Source organism: Channa argus, unplaced genomic scaffold (assembly GCF_033026475.1).
Source record: "Channa argus isolate prfri unplaced genomic scaffold, Channa argus male v1.0 Contig065, whole genome shotgun sequence".
NCBI classification, from domain to species: domain Eukaryota; kingdom Metazoa; phylum Chordata; class Actinopteri; order Anabantiformes; family Channidae; genus Channa; species Channa argus.
The window spans coordinates 129,059-152,478 of record NW_027125284.1 but is presented as its reverse complement, the minus strand read 5'-3'; the positions used below and the strand labels follow the sequence as shown (position 1 = coordinate 152,478).

Below are 23,420 nucleotides of genomic sequence, written 5' to 3'. Positions count from 1 at the left end.
ACCAAGAACAGCAAACAGGTGCTGATGCAAGAAAGAGCCTCGCTAGCTGTTGGGAACCGTACTTTTAAAACTCCAGGAAGTGAAGGATGGACCAATCAGCTTCCTATACTGCCCCCCAATCCGGCCAATCAGGCAGGGCACCTATAAGAACAACAAAATAAAAACAACACATATGGCCAGGACCGTAACATGGTCTACTAGTAATGAAGCACGATGGTTGGCAAACCAATAAAGTAGCAAAACAGCAATGAAAGAACAAAATTTGATGAAAATATAGAACAATTTCTATGAATAAATAGGCAGTAACACCAGCTTGTGCTGCCCGTAAACCCAAGCAAAAAAGCTTACAGCACCTGGTATTCCCAGGCGGTCTTCCTACCAAGTACTAACCAGGCCCGGCTCTATTTGGCTGCCAAGATCGGACGAGATCGGGAGCTTAGAGAGTGGTGTGGCCGTAAGCTGCTTTTGACATCATCAACAGCTCCTAAAAACGATAGAGAAGCAGAATGCACAACACTTGCTAAGAAGAAGATAAATGTGGCAAAGTACAAAGTACTATAACTGTACTGGTCTGTTACGCCCCTGTCTAGGGGGTCAGGGTGCAACATACAAAGATAAATTAGGATGTTCCCTCTCCGGTCTCCAAACCATAATCCAGGATCGAGATGTTCCAACAGAATGATATTTATTTTAAACGAAAGAAAGTGTCAAACAAAACATGACACTACAACTCAGGGCGAACCAAGGCCAACATAATAAACAAAATAAGCCATTTCCCACAGAAAGTGCTAGCTAGCCTGATAGAAATAAACAAACCAAAAGACAGTCGCTAACCCTAACTCCCAAATGTGAAAACAGTCCAAAGAAAATGGTAGTTCACCCCTATAGATTTAATACTATTTACAAAATATACAATTTAAAAACAAAACCACGGCACAAAACCAAACAATTCAAAAATGCTAAATAAGGTTTGGAAACCAAGAACAGCAAACAGGTGCTGATGCCAGAAAGAGCCTCGCTAGCTGTTGGGAACCGTACTTTTAAAACTCCAGGAAGTGTAGGATGGACCAATCAGCTTCCTGTACTGCCCCCCAATCCGGCCAATCAGGCAGGGCACCTATAAGAACAAGAAAATAAAAACAACACATATGGCCAGGACCGTAACATGGTCTACTAGTAATGAAGCACGATGGTTGGCAAACCAATAAAGTAGCAAAACAGCAATGAAAGAACAAAATTTGATAAAAATATAGAACAATTTCTATGAATAAATAGGCAGTAACACCAGCTTGTGCTGCCCGTAAACCCAAGCAAAAAAGCTTACAGCACCTGGTATTCCCAGGCGGTCTTCCTACCAAGTACTAACCAGGCCCGGCTCTATTTGGCTGCCGAGATCGGACGAGATCGGGAGCTTAGAGAGTGGTGTGGCCGTAAGCTGCTTTTGACATCATCAACAGCTCCTAAAAACGATAGAGAAGCAGAATGCACAACACTTGCTAAGAAGAAGATAAATGTGGCAAAGTACAAAGTACTATAACTGTACTGGTCTGTTACGCCCCTGTCTAGGGGGTCAGGGTGCAACATACAAAGATAAATTAGGATGTTCCCTCTCCGGTCTCCAAACCATAATCCAGGATCGAGATGTTCCAACAGAATGATATTTATTTTAAACGAAAGAAAGTGTCAAACAAAACATGACACTACAACTCAGGGCGAACCAAGGCCAACATAATAAACAAAATAAGCCATTTCCCACAGAAAGTGCTAGCTAGCCTGATAGAAATAAACAAACCAAAAGACAGTCGCTAACCCTAACTCCCAAATGTGAAAACAGTCCAAAGAAAATGGTAGTTCACCCCTATAGATTTAATACTATTTACAAAATATACAATTTAAAAACAAAACCACGGCACAAAACCAAACAATTCAAAAATGCTAAATAAGGTTTGGAAACCAAGAACAGCAAACAGGTGCTGATGCCAGAAAGAGCCTCGCTAGCTGTTGGGAACCGTACTTTTAAAACTCCAGGAAGTGTAGGATGGACCAATCAGCTTCCTGTACTGCCCCCCAATCCGGCCAATCAGGCAGGGCACCTATAAGAACAACAAAATAAAAACAACACATATGGCCAGGACCGTAACATGGTCTACTAGTAATGAAGCACGATGGTTGACAAACCAATAAAGTAGCAAAACAGCAATGAAAGAACAAAATTTGATGAAAATATAGAACAATTTCTATGAATAAATAGGCAGTAACACCAGCTTGTGCTGCCCGTAAACCCAAGCAAAAAAGCTTACAGCACCTGGTATTCCCAGGCGGTCTTCCTACCAAGTACTAACCAGGCCCGGCTCTATTTGGCTGCCGAGATCAGACGAGATCGGGCGCTTTTTTTTTTTTTTATCTTTTTATTATCAAAAATACACTTTACACAAAAAAAATTAAGTATACACAGAGACACGTAAACAAAACATTACATCCATAGGACTTTCAACTAAATTAAACAACTTAAAGCAAGACCTATTTCCCTATTGTAAAATATATATATCAATAGATATATTGCTTGTCTACAATGTGTGGGTATGAATATCCCCCTATATTTATCTATCTACATAATCATATATACATACATACACATACACATACATAATATACACACACATACACATACATAATATACAAACACATACACATACATACATACATACACACTCATATTCCCGTTTCCCCCCCACATCATTCTTTTCCTTTTTTTTCCAGTAAATCAGAATATTGCTCAACAACCAACATGAATACCTGAAACGCTCAAGTATGAGTGCAAGCTCGAGTGCACAAAAAGGACAGAAAACAGCCGATGTTGTTGCCCCTGACAAGAATTCCTTTCAGTTCAACCAAAATCAATAGTTAAGCCTCCTCTGCTATCCAAACCACACAAGTCATTATGTCCCCCGAACCTCTTGATAAAACCCTCTTGGTCAGCCGAAAAGAGAATCTTCACGTAGTTTGTCACTAAGCTCTGAAAGAATACCACTCTACTTATTATTTTGTTCCCAAAAAGAGCATAGTTCCTGGAAATGTACAGAACATGCCTTGCTACACTCAGCAAGAAGTTAATCAACTCCGTATTTGCTGTTGTTTGTCCTTTCTGCACCCCAAAGCACCACACCCAATCCCATGCTTCCCCCGGAAGTATCGATGCTCTACATTTCCGATTCAGTAAGCTCTTCACCCATTCTCTAAACCACTGTGTCACAGTGCAATACAACATGAAATGGTCAAAATCCTCTTCCTCCCTTTTACAGGCTGCACACGTTCGTTCGTACTTCTCTTTGCTAATCTGGTGTAGGACGACAGAGACGAGCACCCTCCTATGGCGCAGAAGGTAATTGGAATTCAGTACTGCAGGGGGTAGCCACTTCTGATGCAACGTAACCCAGATGTCAGATACAGGGCGTGTGGGAAAAATTCGCACCCAGCTTAAGTGGGCCATGGGCTGTTTGAAAATTGCATCACGAAGCAGCATATACCAGAATTTTGGCAGCAGCTCTACAAATTTCCTATGTTTTATGTCACACATAAGAGAGAATTCAACTCTGCCGTCCCCCACCTGTACACTCTTTGTCTCCTGCAATCGCTCCTTCCAATTCTGTGGCATGCATTGCCAAATCCTGTCACAAAAGCTCTTAATTTTCCCCCTATTGATATTATACCCCTTTGCTTTGACCTTACAAAACACAACGTCGGGGTCCACAGCCTCTTCCTGATTGAGCAGATCCCTTACTTGGTGCAATGTCTCCGCTAATATCCCTCTGCCCATGAAGCAACCCACTCGCCCACCAAGTCTAGGATTCCCAAAAATGGGCTGGTTCCACACATCCCACTTTGAGGTAAGCACGCACTCTAGGCGGGGCAAGATTGTACTCCATGCCTCTGCGGCCTCCTGGAAGAGCGGGCAGGTCTCCACAATGGGCCAGGCTAGCGAGACGCTGCACAGATTGTAGATCCCACACCGCCCTCTTTTCACCACATCCCCGTACAAATAATCTTTCCAAATACTTTCTGTCTTGTCACAAAGCAATTTACAGAATAATTTGATCCTTAAGGACACTACCTTGGTCTTCAAATCACACAGCTGGAGGCCACCCCTTGAGTATGGCCCGACCAGTGTTTTGTGAGCTATCACCATTGCCCTACCTTTCCACAAGAAGTCTCTTATTGCATCGCTCAAGCGGACGAGAACATCACTCGGCACATGGCACACCTGCATAGCGTAGACCAGCTTAGGAACTATGACCGCATTCACAATTGTCACTTTGCCCTTTAATCCCAGGGCCCTCATCTTCCACAGCCCCAGCGTGGCCTTGCACCATGCAATTAGCTCTTCCCAGGTTTTCCTAGTGCTATTCTCCTGCTGGGCACTAATGTAGATCCCCAGCACCTTTATCTGTGCGTCTCCTCTCCGGACACCCCATTCGATGTCTCCCAAATCCACACCCGGCCCTGCGATCATGACAGATTTGGACTTGTTGATACGTGCCCCTGCGGCTTGCTCATATGCCTCTAAATGCTGTAGCACCCGTCTTAAGCTGTCCTTGTCACGGACCATTATACTAATGTCATCAGCATACTGAGCTATTTTAAACTCACTTCCCTTGGGAGATGTGATTCCTGTTATTAAGGTATCGGTGATAATTGATTGTGCTAGTGGCTCTGCTACAATGGCATAGAGCATTGCTGACAGGGGGCAGCCTTGCCTTACTGACCTTTCCAGAGGAAAGGGATCTGTAAAGAACCCGTTACACTTGACGACACTAGTAGCCCGGCTATACAGCAGTTCCACCCATCCTCTAAAAGTTGTCCCAAACCCAAACACCTCAAGACATCCGAAGAGGAAATCATGTCTCACTCTGTCAAAAGCTTTCTCTAGATCCACTCCCACATACACACCACCCGTTGTCATCAGGTTGTCAAAAGAGAACCTTGTTGACAAGATGCAGTCCGCGATGTCCCTCCCCGGAATGCTATAGGTCTGGGTCGGTCCAATTATCGACCCGATCACCCCACGAAGTCTGAACCCCAGCACTTTTGCCAGGATTTTGTAGTCTGTATTGAGCAGGCTGATTGGCCTGTAGTTCGCTAGGTCTGTTCTAACTCCTTTGTTTTTATATACCAGAGTAATCACCCCCCTTAGAAAGGTCTCTGCGCATCTGTTCTCTCTCTGCATGGCTGTGAAGAGCCTGCAGAGGATCGGGGCCAGGAGGTCACCGAATAACTGATAGAATTCGGCTGAGAGTCCATCTGAGCCTGGGCTTTTGGACTTATTTAAGGCCGTAATTGCAGCCCTTACGTCAGCCATATGGATTTCACCATCACAGAAAGCTGCATCATCATGGCTGATAGTGCGGCTGATTTTCCCCAAAACTGTACCCATATTCCCTTGTGACCCATTTTGTTTACTAAAGAGTGTAGTATAAAACTCTTGCACAGAGTGTAGAATGTCCACTATATCAGATTGTACCTTCCCTTCTGCATCTGCTATTCCTGAGATATATGTTCTTGCCTGCCTCCTCTTCTCTAACCCAAGAAAAAATGCTGTACAGCGCTCCCCTTTCAGCATGTGCTGTGCCCTACTGCGGATCATTGCACCCCTGCATTTCCTCCTATCCAATTCCCTCAGCCATTCTCTCAGCTCCAAGTAAACATTTAAAGGACGGTCACTCCCCACCTCAGCCAGCTCCAGTTCCTCCTTTCTGTCTCTCAGCCTTTTCTCTCTGCCCAGCACTATACATTTCCCCCTAATTTTCACTTTGGCACGCTCCCACCATTCGATAAGGTCAACAGCGAACTCACTCTCATCACACAGGGCAGAGAGGAGTGACCGCAGTTTATCCCTACAGAGTTTATCTTCCAGGAGGGCCACATTCAGACACCATAATCCCCCATTCCTCCGCATGCTGTCATCTGCCAGAGACACCTTCAAGGTGGCATGATCACTCCAGGCACAAAAACTATACACACACTCTCTTAAGCCCCTAACTAAGCCCGAAGCTACTAAACACAGGTCAATCCGGGATTGTTTCAGCCTGCCCAACACCACTTGTCTACGTGAGTATGCACGGGCGCCCGGGTTCAACACTCTCCACACATCTATTAAGTCAAACTCCTGTATCCACTGAAATACAGCCGACCTACTAGTGTCATCTTTAAATTTATTATCGGGCCCAACATCCATTCTGGCCAGCACCACATTCCAATCCCCTATGACCACCGAGCGATGATCCGTCCACCTTTTGCAATGCTCGAAGAAAACTCTTCTTTCAGGCCCATTATTCGGCCCATATAAGTTTATGATTCTATAAGTTGCACCACAATACACAACCTCTACTACCAACAGTCGACCATCCTCATCTTGAAATATTTCTGTTATATTTTGGAAGATTCCTGGCTTTATAAACATTGCTACACCAGCTGAGTTGTTCAAGGAAAGCGAGAAAAACAAGTCTCCCTTCCAGAAGGATTTAATATTTTCAATCATAGATAAGGACCATCTACACTCCTGAACACATAAAATGTCACATCTCATATCTTCACACATCCCTCGTATTCTATCAAGGTTTTTCATCCCTTGTAAATTTTGAGAGTGCAATAACATGTTAAAGGGGGAAAAAAAAAACTCACTTTCTAACATATTTCTTCTCCTTTGCTCTGTTCCCTCTCCCAGGCCCTCCCAGCTTATCCTGCTGCGACCTTTTCCTGATATGCTTCACACACCGAAAATCCATGTCCGAATCAGAGTCCCTATCCCCTATCTGAGGGGCTGTGCTAACATCAGTCTCAATGTATCCACTCGGGGTGGGAGCTAAGTCATTACAGGAGAAGAGCCCTGGCGAAAAGCCGACCAGCATGTCCCGCCGAGCCTCATCAAGGTGCCCCACCGTGTCTTCCCTCAACTCATGCACCACTGCATCCATACTGGACCCTAGCACAGCACTGTTTCCTGTCCATACTTCCTCTTGAGCCAAAACATCAGAAAGCTGTGTTTCCTTAATTATCTCTTCTCTTGGCCCCGCCATAGTTCCCACCTCACTCCCTATTTCCAGGTCTTGCTCTTCCTCCATCTCGCCCCCCCGATCCTCACTGTACGAGGTATGGGCCCTGCATTCCTCCCCCCCCTCCTTCCTCTCCCCATCCTCCTCCCTCTCCCCATCCCTTTCCCCACTGCATTCAACCTGACACTCACACTCATCCACCAGGTTGTGGCACAGTACACATCTTGGCACCATTCTAGTACACTCTCTTGCATAATGGCCTTTTTTGTCACATTTAACACACACAAAGTCCGGGCAGTCTCTTACTATGTGGCCTTGCTGCAAACACAATCTACAAACTTTCACCTGGTTATTGTGTATGACTCTGAAATATTCAGGGCCAGTAGCAGTCAAGAACTTTGTGGAATACGGCAAGGATTGCACAGTCTCAGTAAATTTAACTTTGACATACCTCGTGCCATCCGCCACATCAGTCCCTGGCCACATTCTTCTTTTTATCGCAGAGATTGCTCTCACCCCCCACACGTCCAGTTTTTCCAGAATCTCCTCGTCCTTGATATAAGCCGGCAAATTAAGAAAAGAGACCACCAGCTCATCCGTTGCCAGGGACTTAACCATGACAACCGCCCTCCCCACCTTGAACCCATCCAAAAGCCTCTTTTTGCCAGCTGCACTCTTCACTGTTATTTCAAACTTATTCTGCCCTGTTTCCCGTAGCGCGTGTATTCCTCCACATATATCCTTGAGTGCCCTTAACAACTCCATGGTCTTGAGTTTCTCCTCTCCCAGGACTTCCGCCATAACAGTGAGAGCCCTCTCATATACTGGACTTCTCATGCCGGAGCCAGTGTCCAGCTCTGTCTGTTCCCTCCCTTCTCTTCGCATTGCGCCTCGAGAGCGATGCTCCACTTCGGCTCCTCTCTCCAGCAGTCTTCCGGTTACTACCACACGTCCTCCCATCGTCGTCACCATTTCATTCTCTGATACTGGACGGCCCAAGAGCTGTCCACCTGTTGATTCCCGGATTTCTCCTCCTTGTGCTCCGTTCACCAGATCACCTCTCGCTTGCTCTGGCCACTTTCTCCTCTCTTCGCCATCTCTTACTTTGGCCGCCACAGCTCCGCGCGTTACCTCAGCCATTCGTGCTCCCCTCTCCGCGTCGCCTTCCATTCAGAAAGGCACACGCTAGACTGCAAGCACTGTTCTTCGCAGCACTTAAAAACCAAAAAAAAACCAAAAAAAAAGAAAGGCGCCCCCGACCAGACCAAGTCCGCCGGGGGGACATTAAGGCACAAAGAAACCCAAAATCCACTATTTAGATAGGCAAGAGAGGAAAACAAAACATGAAAAAGCACTCCGAATGAGTGCCAGCTTGCACACAGTTCAATCACTGCAGCACAATCTCTCAGCAAAACCACACCTCCTTCACCAACCAATCGGGCGCTTAGAGAGCGGTTTGGCCGTAAGCTGCATTTGACATCATCAACAGCTCTTAAAAACGCTGGAGAAGCAGAATGCATGACACTTGCTAAGAAGAAGATAAATGTGGCAAAGTACAAAGTATTATAACTGTACTGGTCTGTTACGCCCCTGTCTAGGGGCTCAGGGTGCAACATACAAAGATAAATTAGCATGTTCCCTCTCCGATCCCCAAACCAAAATCCAGGATCGAGATGTTCCAACAGAATTATATTTATTTTAAACGAAAGAAAGTGTCAAACAAAACATGACACTACAACTCAGGGCGAACCAAGGCCAACATAATAAACAAAATAAGCCATTTCCCACAGAAAGTGCTAGCTAGCCTGATAGAAATAAACAAACCAAAAGACAGTCGCTAACCCTAACTCCCTAATGTGAAAACAGTCCAAAGAAAATGGCAGTTCACCCCTACAGATTTAATACTATTTACAAAATATACAATTTATAAACAAAACCACGGCACAAAACCTAACAATTCAAAAATGCTAAATAAGGTTTGGAAACCAAGAACAGCAAACAGGTGCTGATGCCAGAAAGAGCCTCGCTAGCTGTTGGGAACCGTACTTTTAAAACTCCAGGAAGTGTGGGATGGACCAATCAGCTTCCTGTACTGCCCCCCAATCCAGCCAATCAGGCAGGGCACCTATAAGAACAAGAAAATAAAAACAACACATATGGCCAGGACCGTAACATGGTCTACTAGTAATGAAGCACGATGGTTGGCAAACCAATAAAGTAGCAAAACAGCAATGAAAGAACAAAATTTGATGAAAATATAGAACAATTTCTATGAATAAATAGGCAGTAACACCAGCTTGTGCTGCCCGTAAACCCAAGCAAAAAAGCTTACAGCACCTGGTATTCCCAGGCGGTCTTCCTACCAAGTACTAACCAGGCCCAGCCCTATTTGGCTGCCGAGATCGGACGAGATCGGGCGCTTAGAGAGCGGTGTGGCCGTAAGCTGAATTTGACATCATCAACAGCTCTTAAAAACGCTGGAGAAGCAGAATGCATGACACTTGCTAAGAAGAAGATAAATGTGGCAAAGTACAAAGTATTATAACTGTACTGGTCTGTTACGCCCCTGTCTAGGGGCTCAGGGTGCAACATACAAAGATAAATTAGCATGTTCCCTCTCCGATCCCCAAACCAAAATCCAGGATCGAGATGTTCCAACAGAATGATATTTATTTTAAACGAAAGAAAGTGTCAAACAAAACATGACACTACAACTCAGGGCGAACCAAGGCCAACATAATAAACAAAATAAGCCATTTCCCACAGAAAGTGCTAGCTAGCCTGATAGAAATAAACAAACCAAAAGATAGTCGCTAACCCTAACTCCCTAATGTGAAAACAAGAGAAAACAATCAAAACAAAATGGCTGTTCACCCCTACAGATTTAATACTATTTACAAAATACACAATTTATAAACAAAACCACAGCACAAAACCTAACAATTCAAAAATGCTAAATAAGGTTTGGAAACCAAGAACAGCAAACAGGTGCTGATGCCAGAAAGAGCCTCGCTAGCTGTTGGGAACCGTACTTTTAAAACTCCAGCAAGTGTAGGATGGACCAATAAGCTTCCTGTACTGCCCCCCAATCCGGCCAATCAGGCAGGGCACTTATAAGAACAAGAAAATAAAAACAACACATATGGCCAGGACCGTAACATGGTCTATTAGTAATGAAGCACGATGGTTGACAAACCAATAAAGTAGCAAAACAGCAATGAAAGAACAAAATTTGATGAAAATATAGAACAATTTCTATGAATAAATAGGCAGTAACACCAGCTTGTGCTGCCCGTAAACCCAAGCAAAAAAGCTTACAGCACCTGGTATTCCCAGGCGGTCTTCCTACCAAGTACTAACCAGGCCCGGCCCTATTTGGCTGCCGAGATCGGACGAGATCGGGCGCTTAGAGAGCGGTGTGGCCGTAAGCTGCATTTGACATCATCAACAGCTCTTAAAAACGCTGGAGAAGCAGAATGCATGACACTTGCTAAGAAGAAGATAAATGTGGCAAAGTACAAAGTACTATAACTGTACTGATCTGTTACGCCCCTGTCTAGGGGCTCAGGGTGCAACATACAAAGATAAATTTGCATTTTCCCTCTCCGATCCCCAAACCAAAATCCAGGATCGAGATGTTCCAACAGAATGATATTTATTTTAAACGAAAGAAAGTGTCAAACAAAACATGACACTACAACTCAGGGCGAACCAAGGCCAACATAATAAACAAAATAAGCATTTCCCACAGAAAGTGCTAGCTAGCCTGATAGAAATAAACAAACCAAAAGACAGTCGCTAACCCTAACTCCCTAATGTAAAAACAAGAGAAAACAATCAAAAGAAAATGGCTGTTCACCCCTACAGATTTAATACTATTTACAAATTACACAATTTATAAACAAAACCACGGCACAAAACCTAACAATTAAAAAATGCTAAATAAGGTTTGGAAACCAAGAACAGCAAACAGGTGCTGATGCCAGAAAGAACCTCGCTAGCTGTTGGGAACCGTACTTTTAAAACTCCAGCAAGTGTAGGATGGACCAATCAGCTTCCTGTACTGCCCCCCAATCCAGCCAATCAGGCAGGGCACCTATAAGAACAAGAAAATAAAAACAACACATATGGCCAGGACCGTAACATGGTCTATTAGTAATGAAGCACGATGGTTGACAAACCAATAAAGTAGCAAAACAGCAATGAAAGAACAAAATTTGATGAAAATATAGAACAATTTCTATGAATAAATAGGCAGTAACACCAGCTTTTGCTGCCCGTAAACCCAAGCAAAAAAGCTTACAGCACCTGGTATTCCCAGGCGGTCTTCCTACCAAGTACTAACCAGGCCCGGCTCTATTTGGCTGCCGAGATCGGACGAGATCGGGCGCTTAGAGAGCGGTGTGGCCGTAAGCTGCATTTGACATCATCAACAGCTCTTAAAAACGCTAGAGAAGCAGAATGCATGACACTTGCTAAGAAGAAGATAAATGTGGCAAAGTACAAAGTACTATAACTGTACTGGTCTGTTACGTCCCTGTCTAGGGGGTCAGGGTGAAACATATAAAGATAAATTTGCATGTTCCCTCTCCGATCCCCAAACCAAAATCGAGGATTGAGATGTTCCAACAGAATGATATTTATTTTAAACGAAAGAAAGTGTCAAACAAAACATGACACTACAACTCAGGGCGAACCAAGGCCAACATAATAAACAAAATAAGCCATTTCCCACAGAAAGTGCTAGCTAGCCTGATAGAAATAAACAAACCAAAAGATAGTCGCTAACCCTAACTCCCTAATGTGAAAACAAGAGAAAACAATCAAAAGAAAATGGCTGTTCACCCCTACAGATTTAATACTATTTACAAAATACACAATTTATAAACAAAACCACAGCACAAAACCTAACAATTCAAAAATGCTAAATAAGGTTTGGAAACCAAGAACAGCAAACAGGTGCTGATGCCAGAAAGAGCCTCGCTAGCTGTTGGGAACCGTACTTTTAAAACTCCAGCAAGTGTAGGATGGACCAATAAGCTTCCTGTACTGCCCCCCAATCCGGCCAATCAGGCAGGGCACTTATAAGAACAAGAAAATAAAAACAACACATATGGCCAGGACCGTAACATGGTCTATTAGTAATGAAGCACGATGGTTGACAAACCAATAAAGTAGCAAAACAGCAATGAAAGAACAAAATTTGATGAAAATATAGAACAATTTCTATGAATAAATAGGCAGTAACACCAGCTTGTGCTGCCCGTAAACCCAAGCAAAAAAGCTTACAGCACCTGGTATTCCCAGGCGGTCTTCCTACCAAGTACTAACCAGGCCCGGCCCTATTTGGCTGCCGAGATCGGACGAGATCGGGCGCTTAGAGAGCGGTGTGGCCGTAAGATGCATTTGACATCATCAACAGCTCTTAAAAACGCTGGAGAAGCAGAATGCATGACACTTGCTAAGAAGAAGATAAATGTGGCAAAGTACAAAGTACTATAACTGTACTGATCTGTTACGCCCCTGTCTAGGGGCTCAGGGTGCAACATACAAAGATAAATTTGCATTTTCCCTCTCCGATCCCCAAACCAAAATCCAGGATCGAGATGTTCCAACAGAATGATATTTATTTTAAACGAAAGAAAGTGTCAAACAAAACATGACACTACAACTCAGGGCGAACCAAGGCCAACATAATAAACAAAATAAGCATTTCCCACAGAAAGTGCTAGCTAGCCTGATAGAAATAAACAAACCAAAAGACAGTCGCTAACCCTAACTCCCTAATGTGAAAACAAGAGAAAACAATCAAAAGAAAATGGCTGTTCACCCCTACAGATTTAATACTATTTACAAATTACACAATTTATAAACAAAACCACGGCACAAAACCTAACAATTAAAAAATGCTAAATAAGGTTTGGAAACCAAGAACAGCAAACAGGTGCTGATGCCAGAAAGAACCTCGCTAGCTGTTGGGAACCGTACTTTTAAAACTCCAGCAAGTGTAGGATGGACCAATCAGCTTCCTGTACTGCCCCCCAATCCAGCCAATCAGGCAGGGCACCTATAAGAACAAGAAAATAAAAACAACATATATGGCCAGGACCGTAACATGGTCTATTAGTAATGAAGCACGATGGTTGACAAACCAATAAAGTAGCAAAACAGCAATGAAAGAACAAAATTTGATGAAAATATAGAACAATTTCTATGAATAAATAGGCAGTAACACCAGCTTTTGCTGCCCGTAAACCCAAGCAAAAAAGCTTACAGCACCTGGTATTCCCAGGCGGTCTTCCTACCAAGTACTAACCAGGCCCGGCTCTATTTGGCTGCCGAGATCGGACGAGATCGGGCGCTTAGAGAGCGGTGTGGCCGTAAGCTGCATTTGACATCATCAACAGCTCTTAAAAACGCTAGAGAAGCAGAATGCATGACACTTGCTAAGAAGAAGATAAATGTGGCAAAGTACAAAGTACTATAACTGTACTGGTCTGTTACGTCCCTGTCTAGGGGGTCAGGGTGAAACATATAAAGATAAATTTGCATGTTCCCTCTCCGATCCCCAAACCAAAATCGAGGATTGAGATGTTCCAACAGAATGATATTTATTTTAAACGAAAGAAAGTGTCAAACAAAACATGACACTACAACTCAGGGCGAACCAAGGCCAACATAATAAACAAAATAAGCCATTTCCCACAGAAAGTGCTAGCTAGCCTGATAGAAATAAACAAACCAAAAGATAGTTGCTAACCCTAACTCCCTAATGTGAAAACAAGAGAAAACAATCAAAAGAAAATGGCAGTTCACCTCTACAGATTTAATACTATTTACAAAATATACAATTTATAAACAAAACCATGGCACAAAACCTAACAATTCAAAAATGCTAAATAAGGTTTGGAAACCAAGAACAGCAAACAGGTGCTGATGCCAGAAAGAGCCTCGCTAGCTGTTGGGAACCGTACTTTTAAAACTCCAGGAAGTGTAGGATGGACCAATAAGCTTCCTGTACTGCCCCCCAATCCGGCCAATCAGGCAGGAAACCTATAAGAACAAGAAAATAAAAACAACACATATGGCCAGGACCGTAACATGGTCTATTAGTAATGAAGCACGATGGTTGACAAACCAATAAAGTAGCAAAACAGCAATGAAAGAACAAAATTTGATGAAAATATAGAACAATTTCTATGAATAAATAGGCAGTAACACCAGCTTGTGCTGCCCGTAAACCCAAGCAAAAAAGCTTACAGCACCTGGTATTCCCAGGCGGTCTTCCTACCAAGTACTAACCAGGCCCGGCCCTATTTGACTGCCGAGATCGGACGAGATCGGGCGCTTAGAGAGCGGTTTGGCCGTAAGCTGCATTTGACATCATCAACAGCTCTTAAAAACGCTGGAGAAGCAGAATGCATGACACTTGCTAAGAAGAAGATAAATGTGGCAAAGTACAAAGTACTATAACTGTACTGGTCTGTTACGCCCCTGTCTAGGGGCTGAGGGTGCAACATACAAAGATAAATTAGCATGTTCCCTCTCCGATCCCCAAACCAAAATCCAGGATCGAGATGTTCCAACAGAATGATATTTATTTTAAACGAAAGAAACTGTCAAACAAAACATGACACTAAGACTCAGGGCGAACCAAGGCCAACATAATAAACAAAATAAGCCATTTCCCACAGAAAGTGCTAGCTAGCCTGATAGAAATAAACAAACCAAAAGACAGTCGCTAACCCTAACTCCCTAATGTGAAAACAGTCCAAAGAAAATGGCAGTTCACCCCTACAGATTTAATACTATTTACAAAATATACAATTTATAAACAAAACCACGGCACAAAACCTAACAATTCAAAAATGCTAAATAAGGTTTGGAAACCAAGAACAGCAAACAAATGCTGATGCCAGAAAGAGCCTCGCTAGCTGTTGGGAACCGTACTTTTAAAACTCCAGGAAGTGTGGGATGGACCAATCAGCTTCCTGTACTGCCCCCCAATCCAGCCAATCAGGCAGGGCACCTATAAGAACAAGAAAATAAAAACAACACATATGGCCAGGACCGTAACATGGTCTACTAGTAATGAAGCACGATGGTTGGCAAACCAATAAAGTAGCATAACAGCAATGAAAGAACAAAATTTGATGAAAATATAGAACAATTTCTATGAATAAATAGGCAGTAACACCAGCTTGTGCTGCCCGTAAACCCAAGCAAAAAAGCTTACAGCACCTGGTATTCCCAGGCGGTCTTCCTACCAAGTACTAACCAGGCCCGGCCCTATTTGGCTGCCGAGATCGGACGAGATCAGGCGCTTAGAGAGCGGTGTGGCCGTAAGCTGCATTTGACATCATCAACAGCTCTTAAAAACGCTGGAGAAGCAGAATGCATGACACTTGCTAAGGAGAAGATAAATGTGGCAAAGTACAAAGTATTATAACTGTACTGGTCTGTTACGCCCCTGTCTAGGGGCTCAGGGTGCAACATACAAAGATAAATTAGCATGTTCCCTCTCCGATCCCCAAACCAAAATCCAGGATCGAGATGTTCCAACAGAATGATATTTATTTTAAACGAAAGAAAGTGTCAAACAAAACATGACACTACAACTCAGGGCGAACCAAGGCCAACATAATAAACAAAATAAGCCATTTCCCACAGAAAGTGCTAGCTAGCCTGATAGAAATAAACAAACCAAAAGACAGTCGCTAACCCTAACTCCCTAATGTGAAAACAAGAGAAAACAATCAAAAGAAAATGGCTGTTCACCCCTACAGATTTAATACTATTTACAAAATACACAATTTATAAACAAAACCACGGCACAAAACCTAACAATTCAAAAATGCTAAATAAGGTTTGGAAACCAAGAACAGCAAACAGGTGCTGATGCCAGAAAGAGCCTCGCTAGCTGTTGGGAACCGTACTTTTAAAACTCCAGCAAGTGTAGGATGGACCAATCAGCTTCCTGTACTGCCCCCCAATCCGGCCAATCAGGCAGGGCACCTATAAGAAAAAGAAAATAAAAACAACACATATGGCCAGGACCGTAACATGGTCTATTAGTAATGAAGCACGATGGTTGACAAACCAATAAAGTAGCAAAACAGCAATGAAAGAACAAAATTTGATGAAAATATAGAACAATTTCTATGAATAAATAGGCAGTAACACCAGCTTGTGCTGCCCGTAAACCCAAGCAAAAAAGCTTACAGCACCTGGTATTCCCAGGCGGTCTTCCTACCAAGTACTAACCAGGCCCAGCTCTATTTGGCTGCCGAGATCGGACGAGATCGGGCGCTTAGAGAGCGGTGTGGCCGTAAGCTGCATTTGACATCATCAACAGCTCTTAAAAACGCTGGAGAAGCAGAATGCATGACACTTGCTAAGAAGAAGATAAATGTGGCAAAGTACAAAGTACTATAACTGTACTGGTCTGTTACGCCCCTGTCTAGGGGGTCAGGGTGCAACATACAAAGATAAATTAGCATGTTCCCTCTCCGATCCCCAAACCAAAATCAAGGATCGAGATGTTCCAACAGAATGATATTTATTTTAAACGAAAGAAAGTGTCAAACAAAACATGACACTACAACTCAGGGCGAACCAAGGCCAACATAATAAACAAAATAAGCCATTTCCCACAGGAAGTGCTAGCTAGCCTGATAGAAATAAACAAACCAATAGACAGTCGCTAACCGTAACTCCCTAATGTGAAAACAGTCCAAAGAAAATGGCAGTTCACCCCTACAGATTTAATACTATTTACAAAATATACAATTTATAAACAAAACCACGGCACAAAACCTAACAATTCAAAAATGCTAAATAAGGTTTGGAAACCAAGAACAGCAAACAGGTGCTGATGCCAGAAAGAGTTTCGCTAGCTGTTGGGAACCGTACTTTTAAAACTCCAGGAAGTGTGGGATGGACCAATCAGCTTCCTGTACTGCCCCCCAATCCAGCCAATCAGGCAGGGCACCTATAAGAACAAGAAAATAAAAACAACACATATGGCCAGGACCGTAACATGGTCTACTAGTAATGAAGCACGATGGTTGGCAAACCAATAAAGTAGCAAAACAGCAATGAAAGAACAAAATTTGATGAAAATATAGAACAATTTCTATAAATAAATAGGCAGTAACACCAGCTTGTGCTGCCCGTAAACCCAAGCAAAAAAGCTTACAGTACCTGGTATTCCCAGGCGGTCTTCCTACCAAGTACTAACCAGGCCCGGCCCTATTTGGCTGCCGAGATCGGACGAGATCGGGCGCTTAGAGAGCGGTGTGGCCGTAAGCTGAATTTGACATCATCAACAGCTCTTAAAAACGCTGGAGAAGCAGAATGCATGACACTTGCTAAGAAGAAGATAAATGTGGCAAAGTACAAAGTATTATAACTGTACTGGTCTGTTACGCCCCTGTCTAGGGGCTCAGGGTGCAACATACAAAGATAAATTAGCATGTTCCCTCTCCGATCCCCAAACCAAAATCCAGGATCGAGATGTTCCAACAGAATGATATTTATTTTAAACGAAAGAAAGTGTCAAACAAAACATGACACTACAACTCAGGGCGAACCAAGGCCAACATAATAAACAAAATAAGCCATTTCCCACAGAAACTGCTAGCTAGCCTGATAGAAATAAACAAACCAAAAGATAGTCGCTAACCATAACTCCCTAATGTGAAAACAAGAGAAAACAATCAAAAGAAAATGGCTGTTCACCCCTACAGATTTAATACTATTTACAAAATATACAATTTATAAACAACACCACGGCACAAAACCTAACAATTCAAAAATGCTAAATAAGGTTTGGAAACCAAGAACAGCAAACAGGTGCTGATGCCAGAAAGAGCCTCGCTAGCTGTTGGGAACCGTACTTTTAAAACTCCAGGAAGTGTAGGATGGACCAATAAGCTTCCTGTACTGCCCCCCAATCCGGCCAATCAGGCAGGAAACCTATAAGAACAAGAAAATAAAAACAACACATATGGCAAGGACCGTAACATGGTCTATTAGTAATGAAGCACGATGGTTGACAAACCAATGAAGTAGCAAAACAGCAATGAAAGAACAAAATTTGATGAAAATATAGAACAATTTCTATGAATAAATAGGCAGTAACACCAGCTTGTGCTGCCCGTAAACCCAAGCAAAAAAGCTTACAGCACCTGGTATTCCCAGGCGGTCTTCCTACCAAGTACTAACCAGGCCCGGCCCTATTTGACTGCCGAGATCGGACGAGATCGGGCGCTTAGAGAGCGGTTTGGCCGTAAGCTGCATTTGACATCATCAACAGCTCTTAAAAACGCTGGAGAAGCAGAATGCATGACATTTGCTAAGAAGAAGATAAATGTGGCAAAGTACAAAGTACTATAACTGTACTGGTCTGTTACGCCCCTGTCTAGGGGCTGAGGGTGCAACATACAAAGATAAATTAGCATGTTCCCTCTCCGATCCCCAAACCAAAATCCAGGATCGAGATGTTCCAACAGAATGATATTTATTTTAAACGAAAGAAAGTGTCAAACAAAACATGACACTACAACTCAGGGCGAACCAAGACCAACATAATAAACAAAATAAGCCATTTCCCACAGAAAGTGCTAGCTAGCCTGATAGAAATAAACAAACCAAAAGACAGTCTCTAACCCTAACTCCCTAATGTGAAAACAGTCCAAAGAAAATGGTAGTTCACCCCTACAGATTTAATACTATTTACAAAATATACAATTTATAAACAAAACCACGGCACAAAACCTAACAATTCAAAAATGCTAAATAAGGTTTGGAAACCAAGAACAGCAAACAGGTGCTGATGCCAGAAAGAGCCTCGCTAGCTGTTGGGAACCGTACTTTTAAAACTCCAGGAAGTGTAGGATGGACCAATCAGCTTCCTGTACTGCCCCCCAATCCGGCCAATCAGGCAGGGCACCTATAAGAACAAGAAAATAAAAACAACACATATGGCCAGGACCGTAACATGGTCTACTAGTAATGAAGCACGATGGTTGGCAAACCAATAAAGTAGCAAAACAGCAATGAAAGAACAAAATTTGATGAAAATATAGAACAATTTCTATGAATAAATAGGCAGTAACACCAGCTTGTGCTGCCCGTAAACCCAAGCAAAAAAGCTTACAGCACCTGGTATTCCCAGGCGGTCTTCCTACCAAGTACTAACCAGGCCCGGCTCTATTTGGCTGCCGAGATCGGACGAGATCGGGCGCTTAGAGAGCTGTGTGGCCGTAAGCTACATTTGACATCATCAACAGCTCTTAAAAACGCTAGAGAAGCAGAATGCATGACACTTGCTAAGAAGAAGATAAATGTGGCAAAGTACAAAGTACTATAACTGTACTGGTCTGTTACGCCCCTGTCTAGGGGGTCAGGGTGCAACATACAAAGATAAATTAGCATGTTCCCTCTCCGATCCCCAAACCAAAATCCAGGATCGAGATGTTCCAACAGAATGATATTTATTTTAAACGAAAGAAAGTGTCAAACAAAACATGACACTACAACTCAGGGCGAACCAAGGCCAACATAATAAACAAAATAAGCCATTTCCCACAGAAAGTGCTAGCTAGCCTGATAGAAATAAACAAACCAAAAGACAGTCGCTAACCCTAACTCCCTAATGTGAAAACGGTCCAAAGAAAATGGCAGTTCACCCCTACAGATTTAATACTATTTACAAAATATACAATTTATAAACAAAACCACGGCACAAAACCTAACAATTCAAAAATGCTAAATAAGGTTTGGAAACCAAGAACAGCAAACAAGTGCTGATGCCAGAAAGAGCCTCGCTAGCTGTTGGGAACCGTACTTTTAAAACTCCAGGAAGTGTAGGATGGACCAATAAGCTTCCTGTACTGCCCCTCAATCCGGCCAATCAGGCAGGGCACCTATAAGAATAAGAAAATAAAAACAACACATATGGCCAGGACCGTAACATGGTCTACTAGTAATGAAGCACGATGGTTGACAAACCAATAAAGTAGCAAAACAGCAATGAAAGAACAAAATTTGATGAAAATATAGAACAATTTCTATGAATAAATAGGCAGTAACACCAGCTTGTGCTGCCCGTAAACCCAAGCAAAAAAGCTTACAGCACCTGGTATTCCCAGGCGGTCTTCCTACCAAGTACTAACCAGGCCCGGCTCTATTTGGCTGCCGAGATCGGACGAGATCGGGCGCTTAGAGAGCGGTGTGGCCGTAAGCTGCATTTGACATCATCAACAGCTCTTAAAAACGCTAGAGAAGCAGAATGCATGACACTTGCTAAGAAGAAGATAAATGTGGCAAAGTACAAAGTACTATAACTGTACTGGTCTGTTACGCCCCAGTCTAGGGGGTCAGGGTGAAACATACAAAGATAAATTTGCATGTTTCCTTTTCCGATCCTCAAACCAAAATCCAGGATCGAGATGTTCCAACAGAATGATATTTATTTTAAACGAAAGAAAGTGTCAAACAAAACATGACACTACAACTCAGGGCGAACCAAGGCCAACATAATAAACAAAATAAGCCATTTCCCACAGAAAGTGCTAGCTAGCCTGATAGAAATAAACAAACCAAAAGACAGTCGCTAACCCTAACTCCCTAATGTGAAAACGGTCCAAAGAAAATGGCAGTTCACCCCTACAGATTTAATACTATTTACAAAATATACAATTTATAACAAAACCACGGCACAAAACCTAACAATTCAAAAATGCTAAATAAGGTTTGGAAACCAAGAACAGCAAACAAGTGCTGATGCCAGAAAGAGCCTCGCTAGCTGTTGGGAACCGTACTTTTAAAACTCCAGGAAGTGTAGGATGGACCAATAAGCTTCTAGTACTGCCCCTCAATCCGGCCAATCAGGCAGGGCACCTATAAGAATAAGAAAATAAAAACAACACATATGGCCAGGACCGTAACATGGTCTACTAGTAATGAAGCACGATGGTTGGCAAACCAATAAAGTAGCAAAACAGCAATGAAAGAACAAAATTTGATGAAAATATAGAACAATTTCTATGAATAAATAGGCAGTAACACCAGCTTGTGCTGCCCGTAAACCCAAGCAAAGAAGCTTACAGCACGTGGTATTCCCAGGCGGTCTTCCTACCAAGTACTAACCAGGCCCGGCTCTATTTGGCTGCCGAGATCGGACGAGATCGGGAGCTTAGAGAGCGGTGTGGCCGTAAGCTGCTTTTGACATCATCAACAGCTCCTAAAAACGCTGGAGAAGCACAATGCACAACACTTGCTAAGAAGAAGATAAATGTGGCAAAGTACAAAGTACTATAACTGTACTGGTCTGTTACGCCCCTGTCTAGGGGGTCAGGGTGCAACATACAAAGATAAATTAGCATGTTCCCTCTCCGATCCCCAAACCAAAATCCAGGATCGAGATGTTCCAACAGAATGATATTTATTTTAAACGAAAGAAAGTGTCAAACAAAACATGACACTACAACTCAGGGCGAACCAAGGCCAACATAATAAACAAAATAAGCCATTTCCCACAGAAAGTGTTAGCTAGCCTGATAGAAATAAACAAACCAAAAGATAGTCGCTAACCCTAACTCCCTAATGTGAAAACAGTCCAAAGAAAATGGCAGTTCACCCCTACAGATTTAATACTATTTACAAAATATACAATTTATAAACAAAACCACGGCACAAAACCTAACAATTCAAAAATGCTAAATAAGGTTTGGAAACCAAGAACAGCAAACAAGTGCTGATGCCAGAAAGAGCCTCGCTAGCTGTTGGGAACCGTACTTTTAAAACTCCAGGAAGTGTAGGATGGACCAATAAGCTTCCTGTACTGCCCCTCAATCCGGCCAATCAGGCAGGGCACCTATAAGAATAAGAAAATAAAAACAACACATATGGCCAGGACCGTAACATGGTCTACTAGTAATGAAGCACGATGGTTGGCAAACCAATAAAGTAGCAAAACAGCAATGAAAGAACAAAATTTGATGAAAATATAGAACAATTTCTATGAATAAATAGGCAGTAACACCAGCTTGTGCTGCCCGTAAACCCAAGCAAAAAAGCTTACAGCACCTGGTATTCCCAGGCGGTCTTCCTACCAAGTACTAACCAGGCCCGGCTCTATTTGGCTGCCGAGATCGGACGAGATCGGGCGCTTAGAGAGCGGTGTGGCCGTAAGCTGCATTTGACATCATCAACAGCTCTTAAAAACGCTAGAGAAGCAGAATGCATGACACTTGCTAAGAAGAAGATAAATGTGGCAAAGTACAAAGTACTATAACTGTACTGGTCTGTTACGCCCCAGTCTAGGGGGTCAGGGTGAAACATACAAAGATAAATTTGCATGTTTCCTTTTCCGATCCTCAAACCAAAATCCAGGATTGAGATGTTCCAACAGAATGATATTTATTTTAAACGAAAGAAAGTGTCAAACAAAACATGACACTACAACTCAGGGCGAACCAAGGCCAACATAATAAACAAAATAAGCCATTTCCCACAGAAAGTGCTAGCTAGCCTGATAGAAATAAACAAACCAAAAGACAGTCGCTAACCCTAACTCCCTAATGTGAAAACGGTCCAAAGAAAATGGCAGTTCACCCCTACAGATTTAATACTATTTACAAAATATACAATTTATAACAAAACCACGGCACAAAACCTAACAATTCAAAAATGCTAAATAAGGTTTGGAAACCAAGAACAGCAAACAAGTGCTGATGCCAGAAAGAGCCTCGCTAGCTGTTGGGAACCGTACTTTTAAAACTCCAGGAAGTGTAGGATGGACCAATAAGCTTCTAGTACTGCCCCTCAATCCGGCCAATCAGGCAGGGCACCTATAAGAATAAGAAAATAAAAACAACACATATGGCCAGGACCGTAACATGGTCTACTAGTAATGAAGCATGATGGTTGGCAAACCAATAAAGTAGCAAAACAGCAATGAAAGAACAAAATTTGATGAAAATATAGAACAATTTCTATGAATAAATAGGCAGTAACACCAGCTTGTGCTGCCCGTAAACCCAAGCAAAAAAGCTTACAGCACCTGGTATTCCCAGGCGGTCTTCCTACCAAGTACTAACCAGGCCCGGCTCTATTTGGCTGCCGAGATCGGACGAGATCGGGCGCTTAGAGAGCGGTGTGGCCGTAAGCTGCATTTGACATCATCAACAGCTCTTAAAAACGCTAGAGAAGCAGAATGCATGACACTTGCTAAGAAGAAGATAAATGTGGCAAAGTACAAAGTACTATAACTGTACTGGTCTGTTACGCCCCAGTCTAGGGGGTCAGGGTGAAACATACAAAGATAAATTTGCATGTTTCCTTTTCCGATCCTCAAACCAAAAT

The 23,420-nt window shown here is 42.8% G+C and overlaps 17 pseudogenes; all 17 read right to left on the bottom strand.

Moving 5' to 3' along the window:
- Window positions 1-341: 341 nt before the first annotated feature.
- LOC137119974 (5S ribosomal RNA) lies at window positions 342-460 on the bottom strand (annotated as a pseudogene).
- Window positions 461-1,317: 857 nt separating this feature from the next.
- LOC137119995 (5S ribosomal RNA) lies at window positions 1,318-1,436 on the bottom strand (annotated as a pseudogene).
- Window positions 1,437-9,374: 7,938 nt separating this feature from the next.
- On the bottom strand, window positions 9,375-9,493 carry LOC137119942 (5S ribosomal RNA; annotated as a pseudogene).
- An 867-nt stretch (window positions 9,494-10,360) lies between these two features.
- On the bottom strand, window positions 10,361-10,479 carry LOC137119962 (5S ribosomal RNA; annotated as a pseudogene).
- Window positions 10,480-11,345: 866 nt separating this feature from the next.
- LOC137119936 (5S ribosomal RNA) lies at window positions 11,346-11,464 on the bottom strand (annotated as a pseudogene).
- An 867-nt stretch (window positions 11,465-12,331) lies between these two features.
- Window positions 12,332-12,450, bottom strand: LOC137119981 (5S ribosomal RNA; annotated as a pseudogene).
- Window positions 12,451-13,316: 866 nt separating this feature from the next.
- Window positions 13,317-13,435, bottom strand: LOC137119935 (5S ribosomal RNA; annotated as a pseudogene).
- Window positions 13,436-14,302: 867 nt separating this feature from the next.
- On the bottom strand, window positions 14,303-14,421 carry LOC137119948 (5S ribosomal RNA; annotated as a pseudogene).
- An 857-nt stretch (window positions 14,422-15,278) lies between these two features.
- LOC137119979 (5S ribosomal RNA) lies at window positions 15,279-15,397 on the bottom strand (annotated as a pseudogene).
- Window positions 15,398-16,264: 867 nt separating this feature from the next.
- On the bottom strand, window positions 16,265-16,383 carry LOC137119926 (5S ribosomal RNA; annotated as a pseudogene).
- An 857-nt stretch (window positions 16,384-17,240) lies between these two features.
- On the bottom strand, window positions 17,241-17,359 carry LOC137119984 (5S ribosomal RNA; annotated as a pseudogene).
- Window positions 17,360-18,226: 867 nt separating this feature from the next.
- LOC137119947 (5S ribosomal RNA) lies at window positions 18,227-18,345 on the bottom strand (annotated as a pseudogene).
- Window positions 18,346-19,202: 857 nt separating this feature from the next.
- Window positions 19,203-19,321, bottom strand: LOC137119999 (5S ribosomal RNA; annotated as a pseudogene).
- Window positions 19,322-20,178: 857 nt separating this feature from the next.
- Window positions 20,179-20,297, bottom strand: LOC137119934 (5S ribosomal RNA; annotated as a pseudogene).
- An 857-nt stretch (window positions 20,298-21,154) lies between these two features.
- On the bottom strand, window positions 21,155-21,273 carry LOC137119991 (5S ribosomal RNA; annotated as a pseudogene).
- An 857-nt stretch (window positions 21,274-22,130) lies between these two features.
- Window positions 22,131-22,249, bottom strand: LOC137119933 (5S ribosomal RNA; annotated as a pseudogene).
- An 857-nt stretch (window positions 22,250-23,106) lies between these two features.
- LOC137119932 (5S ribosomal RNA) lies at window positions 23,107-23,225 on the bottom strand (annotated as a pseudogene).
- Window positions 23,226-23,420: the final 195 nt, after the last annotated feature.